This window comes from Dermacentor andersoni, chromosome 1 (assembly GCF_023375885.2).
Source record: "Dermacentor andersoni chromosome 1, qqDerAnde1_hic_scaffold, whole genome shotgun sequence".
Taxonomy (NCBI): domain Eukaryota; kingdom Metazoa; phylum Arthropoda; class Arachnida; order Ixodida; family Ixodidae; genus Dermacentor; species Dermacentor andersoni.
The window spans coordinates 332,829,903-332,838,941 of record NC_092814.1 but is presented as its reverse complement, the minus strand read 5'-3'; the positions used below and the strand labels follow the sequence as shown (position 1 = coordinate 332,838,941).

Here is a 9,039-nt window from a genome sequence, read left to right as displayed (position 1 = left end):
TGCGATAGGTTGAGAGAAACTGGATTTGGTAAGGGAATACATCTACTTAGGGTAGCTAGTGACGGCGGATCCGGACCATGAGACTGAAATAATCAGGAGAATAAGAATGGGCTGGGGTGCGTTTAGCAGGCATTCTCGGATCAAGAACTGCAGGTTGCCATTATCCCTCAAGAGAAAAGTGTATAACAGCGGTGTCTTACTAGTACTCACGTACGGGGCAGAAACCTGGAAGCTTACGAAAAGGGTTGTACTTAAATTGAGGACGACGCAACGAGCTATGAAAGGAAGAATGATGGGTGTAACGTTAAGGGATAAGAAAAGAGCAGATTGGGTGAGGGAACAAACGCGAGTTAATGATATCTTAGTTGAAATCAAGAAAAAGAAATGGGCATGGGCAGGACACGTAATGAGGAGGGAAGATAACCGATGGTCATTAAGAGTTACGGAATGGATTCCAAAGGAAGGGAAGCGTAGCAGAGGGCGGCAGGAAGTTCGGTGGGCGGATGAGATTAAGAAGTTTGCAGGGACAACATGGCCACAATTAGCACATGACCGGGGTAGTTGGAGAAATATGGGAGAGGCCTTTGCCCTGCAGTGGGCATAACCAGGCTGACGATGATGATGATGATATCGTGCGAATAAAATTCTTGTTCTTTTCTTTTTTCGGAATACAGCAAGCGTGCAGAACGCGAACTCCCAAAGAGGGACAATATGCATTGTTGTACAACTCAGCTTGGGCGAGATATCAGCCGCCGTTCCGAGAAAATTAAATCACAACTTCATCTCGTAGGGCGACTGTTTCAAAGATCTTTCGTTAGCAGCGCGACGATCTACATCAATAGTGCTCGTAAAAAAAAGAAAGAAGAAAACTACCGCAACTTAATATTATAAAAAGAAATAAACGTCGCCCCCGGGAGGGCTCGAACCTCCAACCTTTCGGTTAACAGCCGAACGCGCTAGCCGATTGCGCCACGGAGGCAGACGTTCGAGCTGGGATATGAATAATAGTCGAGCAAAACGCCATGCTGACATTTCGCGAGCGAGGCGCGCTTTATTTTTGCAGCTGCGCATTCGTTCTTCTGTTCGCTCTCCAACGTGATATTCCCGCTCTCTGCACCCTCGATAAGTATTGGGCGCAGGAGCAGACCTAGAGGAACCTACAGGGGGCAATGACGAAAAAGGGGGATGGGAGGGGGGGAGAGGAGTACCGAGTCCTCACCTCTCTGGATCTGTAGGATGTATACCGTGACAGCTACGCCACCGTGACCGGTGGCGTACGCGCGGTGCGTGGCGTGCTCGCCCTGCTGGCTTTGCTGCAAGCCTCAGCTGCCGCGTTTTAATTGCCAGGACACTAGTCTCTACTGACAGCCATAGAAACAAGCCACAAGTGAGTGAACAGGACGTGCGACTTTATTGGCAGAAGAAAAGCAGTGCACCTTCTCTTGGAAGAGCGGAAATAAAATGTGCATGTCGAGATAGAAATAAAATTGGCATGTCGAGATACAACGAAACCATTAACGCGAGCTCGTAAACTGCTCACATTCGTCACCGCACATGGCGGTCTGGTAACGAGTAACAACTAGCAGCGCAAGCAGATTGGACAGTGCCCGATCTGCTTGCGTCGACTGTCGCCGTAAATGCATTGCGAAGCAATCTGGTGACGCAGGCATCTGCTGCCGCAGCCAACACAGCGACATGGACTACTCGGCATTTTAACGTTACCTCCTTTCCAACCTGCAAGTTTTTTTTTTGCCTCTAATGCCTCTAATTGGTGCCCCACCTGCTCTCAATATGGACATGGTTGGTTTTGTGGGAATCACCATTTTTCAGCCACTTCTGCAGCCCTTTCCACCCATGTGGATATCAACTTCATACACTTCGGACAATGTAAACACGTATGCTAGTCTCTGTTCACGCCAAATCGCGGCCGAAGAAGGCCACACGCACACTTTCCCCACGGCTGCAGCAAGAAAAGACAAACAGGGAGCACCAATCACGGTACATGTAAACAGTGAGTCTATGTTGCTGTGCGGACTGCAGGAGCAAATGCTTACCTCGAGAGGCTGTTGCCAAATGCAAGTGACCAAGCCACCACATCCGAGAAATGTAAGACGGCAACCATGACCAAGTGACATAACATTGAAACGATACTCTGCAATCAAATCACTTCAGCATACCTCTAACATAACTCTCAGTCTATACATTGGCACTCTACATTGGCACTATACGCTATACATTGGCGACGATTTACATGACAACAGTGAGCATACACGCACACGGGTTGCTTACGGTACATTCAACCGTCCGATTACAGGCCTAGTGCTTGCCTTCGTCGCACATGATAACAAGCGACAACCAGTAACGCAAGCAGATTGGACACATTGTCCCACCTGTTTGCACCGGCATTCACCGTGCAAGATGAGCAGCTTGCATTGCGAAGCACTCGGGTGACGCAAGCACCTGCTACTGCAACCAACACAGCGACATAGACTACCTGGCATTTTAGCGTTGCCTCCTTTCCAACTTGCACGTTTCTTTTGGTTCTTTTGTGTGCCGCTAATGTGTGACTCACACTGGGTGTCCCATATTCTCACATTATGGGCATGGTCGGTTTTGTAGGCATCACCATTTTGCAGCCACCTTTGTAGGCCTTTCCACCCATGTGGACATCAACTTCATACACTTCAGACAATGCAAGCACGTGTGCTAGTCTCCCTTGACACCAAATCATGGCCGAGGAAGGCCACAAGGAAATTTGCCCACGACTGCAGCAGAAAAGACGGAACGTGCAGCACCAATCACGGTTGCTGGGTTTTTGGTAGGGGTTGTAGTCGGGGTTGTAGGGAGGACCTGGCTCTTCGTCAGGAACTATCTACCATAGATCTACCAATCTACCATTATCTACCATAGATACCGGCGCACTGATTATCCCACAGAGCTGCTTTCCAACGCAAGCCTAGACGCCTTATCAAGCCGCGTCACGCTCCATAGACTCAAGTTTCTTTATCAATTAATTCATAACGCATTTAACATGGATCCTGCTACTTACATTAGTTTTAATCGTTCTAGAGAAACACGTCACAAGCATGACTTTACGATTAATGAATACTCTTGTGCTAACAACACATATTACTTTTCCTTTTTCCCTCGAGCCATAAGAGAATGGAACGGCCAAGATAAATCGATAACTGCGCAGGATTCCTTGAAAAAGTTCGCTGAGCTCGCTGCCTTGTCAGTCTTGACAACAATCCAGACCTGATGATCACGTTCAGACGGTATTGATTTTGTGTTGTTGCCCACTCGGTGCGTAATTGGCATATTACTGTACTGTATACTGTTTGTATTGTTGCCCGCTTGATGTGTAACTGGCGTATTACTGTACTGTACTGTATTCCTGTATCTTGCTGATAAATCCACTCCTGTAACAGTCCCAGTGGGACTAACAGTATGTTAAATAAAATAAAAAAAACTAGGAGTACAGGATTTAATTACAATATTTACATTAAAACATGAGATACACTTTAACGGTCGAGTATGACTCCCAAATGGAGCACGCAAGACGAAGCACACAGCACACGAGCTCCAAGCACCAAGCATCACCGCTTGTCAATCACACAGCTGCTTAAAAACACTCCGTCCTCCCTAGATCCATAGGTGAGGGAAAACTGCTGTCCAACCTTCGTCCAATCGGACCGTCCACATCGCTGGAGGCGTAGTCGATCAGCCTTTGAGGGGGAGGGCTCACACACTCACATACGCACTTTGGATTCCCAGAACCCACCAAGTTGAGTGGGTCCTCGTAGCCAGTATGTCACGCTTGACCCCAGCCGGCGCCTCTTCTTCCAGAGCTGACTTCTCCGGTAGCCGCGGCGAGTGTCAGCAGACTGACGAATCCTGGGGCCCGAGGAAAAACGCACCGCAAAACACCCTTTTCCAAGCAGCTCTCTTGCTGCAAATAGACCATGAAGGTGACAGCGAACCAGGTGACAATACACGGTCCTTCAAACGTGGCTGGACTTGCAGGCGCCGTCGACTCGACGAAGGAGGTGCATGGTTGATTAACTTTGCTGTGGTCTCCAGTTCTCCGAAGCAAGTGCATGGTCGGTTAACGTCGCTGGCGTCGCCGATTCTCTGAAAGAGGTGCATGGTCGGTTAACCTAGCTGGCGTCGCCAGTTCTCTGAAGGACACCACCCCCGCAGAACGATCGAAACTACGGCAGCGGGCCGAGAAAGGTTCGCAGGTCAGTACCCCTGCAGGCCGACCGTAACACGGTGCGTGTAAATTCAGTCTATGGCGCTGTGCGGACTGCAGGAGTAGGTGCTTGCCTGGAAAGTCTGTTTCCCAATGCAACTGGCCAGGCTCCCACATAAAAGAAACGTTATGCGGTGACGAGTACCATGTAGCCCAGCAGCGAAACCAAATTCTGCAAACAATCACTTCAATGTAGCTTGGCAAAAACAAAGGCTATCGAGGAAGAATAGCAATCCTGAACGAGACTAGGAATTAAGTATGGGAATGAGAAAGCTTGCATTCAAGAAAGAAGCCACTATGCTCTGCTACCACTTAAAGCCAAAAAAATTAAGAAAAGTTTAATGCTACATAGCACATGGTGCAACGGTTAATGCAAGACACACGGCGAGTTCAGAAAAAATTAAAGAAAATTATGAAAGTAAAGAAAAAATGGATCAAAGATGCATACCATAAATTGGTAATGTAAAGTGCGCACTATCTTGCTGCTTTGAGGAAGTTGTATAGGGATCCTGAATTTTCTATAAACAGTACAACATTCGCGTAGAATGCCGCGATAATGAAGTTCAACCACAATTTTAGCAGAGCATGTGTAACTCCAGCGAAACCTTCACTATCCCCAAACACACATGGTTTGGTGAGTGCCAGTTCCCCGTTGAAAGGGAGTTTGCACTTCTTTCAAGTGCAAAGAAAGTTTCGGCGTATTTCGTGCAAAAGTGTGGCATTGGAGGGCAATATCAAATCAGTTCACTGCAGTGAGCGCCTTTCATTACCATAAAATGGAGGCAAATAATTCCCCTGCGGAGCGCACCGTGTACATTTCAATGCGTGGCGCCGACCATGTATAGATCGACACTAAGGCGGCGACGGTGTCGCCACCTGTAGCTCCATATCGCGGCGAATTAGGGTTAGAACGAAATCTTCAATACTCCCATCCATACGCCTAATATGCTGAAAATATGTCTCACGAGCATAGTATACGTTAGAGTGTCGCGCCTTAGTGGTAAAACGACAGGAAACTGTTCATACGGTATCGAACGCTGCTGTTAATTTTGCTTTAATATTTGATTTCGCAATCTGAGCGCAGTACCAGAATGGAGCGTGCAGCCATGCTGTTAGCACACCACGGCGTGGCTCCCCTTTGCTGCAACCCAGCAGCGTAGTACTACCGGATGCTGCTAAGATTACAGCGGTTCTCTTTGTCTAAAATTAAGACAAGCTTGCAGTCCACGCCCGCGCCAAGGTTTTCGCTGACGCGTTATTCGCTCGACTTAGCGGCGCCTGACGACGCACGAAAGGAGACGGTACACGTCATGAAAAAGAGTACCAGTCAGCTTCTAGTTCCATAATTGTTGAGAGCATTTAGAAACTTCATATATATATATATATATATATATATATATATATATATATATATATATATATAAGGACAGCAGGGATGTTAAGTCCCGAGCCCGGTTATTTTCTACCCTCGGCTGGGAGAAGGGAGAAGGGGAATAGAAGAAACGGAGAGAAAGAGAGAGTTGGGGGTAGAGAGATATGCACGAACCGCACTAAAGAGTCAAAGCGCTCGCACAAACCAAACGCTCTCAGAAAGCACAAAAGTGCCTTTAATGCCTTCTGAACCGATGACCGGTGGGAATGGTGTTCTAGTATTCTCTGTTCACTCAGAAGACGATCATTTACTTTCCTGAATGCCATGGACATATATTGTCTTTGGGCTTCAAAGTGAAGACAGTGGTACAATAGGTGATCAGTGTTCTCCTCGTAGCCGCAGAGATCACATGCAGGACTGTCAGCCATTCCAATCAGAGGTGAATAACCTTTCGTGAAGGCAACTCCCAACCACAACCGACACAAAAGAGACGCTCGCGTCGGGGCACTCCGGCCAGAGGTCTAAGTTGCAGCGAAGGGTTGAGTGTGTGCAGTCTGGTGCACCTTGTTTGTACTGTGTTCCACTCAGCCAACGAGAGTGAGCGTGCTAGAAAGCAAAGCTGTCTCGCAGCGTCTCTCCTTAAAAATGTAGTGGGGACGCAGTGGTCTTCTTGGTCTGACGTTCAAGCTGCCTTATCTGCGCCATCATTTCCTATCATACCGCAATGGCCTGTTATGCATTGAAAAGTGATATCATGGCCTTTTTCTCTCAAGTGATGGATGAGATCCGCGATTTCGCAAGTCAGTTGATCGTGAGTTCCATGTCGGACAAATGACTGTATACATTGTAAGGCCGGCCTTGAATCACATAAGGCTGTTCATTTTTCAGGATTCTCTGTATTGATCACATGAAGCGCACCGCGGAGAGCAGCGAGCTCTGCAGCTGTAGACGTAGTGATATGAGAAGTCTTGAACCGTTGAGTTATTCTCCTTGTTGATATATCTACAGCGCCACTGGAACTGGTCGATGTAGTTCAGTCATCGGTACAGACGTGTGTTCAATCGCTGTTTTTCTTGTACAAGAGAAGTAAAGTAAATTGCTTGAGGGCGACTTTTTCTGAAGACCTGGGATTGTGAGGTTTACTTCAGTACTGCTCACACACTATGGAGGAATCGACTGTCCTGCAGCAGGTGCGTACCCCGAAGTAAGGGAGGCACGGTGCGCGGAGACAGTTACACTGAATGTCATGTGGGGCCTTTCTACAGGGAAACTTGCGAGGTGGTGAGTAGGGGTCCGGGCGAAGTGTCTTATGTGCACACGCATTGCTTCCATGGTAATGCAAATTCCGATAGTGCAAGCTTGAGCTGTTGCAATAACTTCTGCCGTTGACGCGCTACGCGGTAGGCTAAGGCATATCCTGAGGTCTTGGGCTTGGATGCCTTGAATTGCATTGAGGTCAGTTATGCAGGTAATGGAGATGACCGGTAGGCTATACCGCAGGAATCCAAGGAAGAAGACCTTGTACAGTTGCAGCATAGAGGGTATTGGCACTCCTTAGGTCTTTCCTGCTAGGAACCTAAACATATGACAAATTCCCGTCAGTCGTTTTTACACATAATTCACATCAGCGTTCCAGGAGAAATTTCTGTCAATAACCACCTCCTAAAATACATGGCTGATGCTGTACAAGATCAGTTGCCCGTGATAGCGTCTCGCGCTATCACGCATGGAGGTATTGGTTTCCTGGTAAATGCCACCACTGCACACTTTTATATTCACATAATACTTGAAGTCCTTATTCTCGAAGGCACGATGATGTTAAAGTGCCAGCCTTTTGAAGCCGAGCTGGAAGCTGAAGTCGTGTCACACCCGACGTCCAAATACAAATGTCGTCGGCGTAGATGGAGAGCCGCACGGTCCATGGAAGGATATCGGCGAGTCTAATGAGTGTTAAATTGGTAAGCGTTGGCCTCAGTACTCCATCCTGAGGGACCCCATGGTTACTGTAATGCTGGGAGGTTGGGCCATCCTCGGTAAGTATGAAAAATGATCTCCTTTGTCGGCAGCTAATATTCCCGAAGTAGTTCAAGCCGCCAAGTCCTACTGCTTCTAACGTGCTGAAAATCGCTATGTGTGTTACGTTTTCATATGTTCCCTTACCATCCAGAAACCTGAATTGATGGGAAACTAGGGCGACGACTTTGTTATCACAGCACACGCCTTCAGCGTGTCGTGCTTTTTTCCACTAATGTACATAGAACATAGTCACGTGATCACAAGTGAAGGCCCGTAATTCGTAGTTTTTCAAATAAATCCCAACCGTGATTTCTGTTCTTTTTTTTTATCTGGCGAGCGCATTTCGGATTTTATCAAAGTAATCTGAATCGCCATCCACCCCTAGCTATAATACATGCTATTTGAATTTCGAAAAACATTTTTTTTTAAGGGAAATATGTAATTTCGGTGGTGCTGGCCATTCTGATTGTCGTTTACAAATATGTCACTTGTTAGTAACTTGCAATTAACGAGTTGTTTATTTCTGCAGTTTTCTACTCAAATACTCTTCGAACTGGAGTGTTCACTATGTGCAGCTTATAGTTGATTTATTTGCTGGTTGTCAACAACGTATCCTAATTGCGTTTTGTTAGCAACTTGTAGAGCTCTATGCCGATTTAAAAAACACACTTTGCTAGTATACTCCGGCGCCGATTGCCGATCACTTTTCGCACTAAATCCTGCAGGATAACTTTTCCTCCGCGAATATTTCTATGGGGATTCAGGTCAGCCACTTTTTTTCCCAAAAAGTTTAAGGAGTGTAAAGTTCCGTTCGAATGAGGTGTTCCATTTAACGGTGGCGCGTACTGTACATGTCTGAAGCTTTGGCATGCTCACACGACGTTTCCTTCGACGGTGATAGGAAGCAGATACTACGGCACCTTATCCAAGGGCATGTTATTTCGTAGCGCTTTTTCTTTTCCCTGGATTATATTTCTTTTATCCTGCTAAGTGACTACGGTCTCGGTGATAACGACCGCGAACATGGAAGAATAAATTTGTTCGCGCAATTGACAAAGGTCGTTGGAAGAACAAGAGTATCGTCACTTCCCATGTCGTATCGGCAGGCGTTCGCTCTAGCTGTCCCGGTATACATCCTACAGATCCAGAAAGGTGAGGACTCGGTACTTCCCTCCCCCCCCCCCCCCTCCCATCCCCCCTTGACGTCCTTGCCCCCTGGAGGTTCCTCTAGGTCTGCTCCTGCGCCCAATGCTTAGCGAGGGTGGAGAGAGTGGAAATATCACGTTGGAGAGTGAATAGAAGAACGAATGCGCAGCTGCAAAAATAAAGCGCGCCTCGCTCACAAAATGTCAGCATGGCGTTTTGCTCGACTATTATTCATATGCCACCGCAAACGTCT

General features: G+C 47.2%; 1 non-coding gene across 1 annotated transcript; it reads right to left on the bottom strand.

Annotated features, from left to right (window-relative positions):
- Positions 1-905: 905 nt before the first annotated feature.
- TRNAN-GUU (transfer RNA asparagine (anticodon GUU)) lies at positions 906-979 on the bottom strand. Its single transcript has one exon. It is a non-coding gene; the product is annotated as a tRNA-Asn (tRNA).
- Between the last annotated feature and the right edge of the window lie 8,060 nt (positions 980-9,039).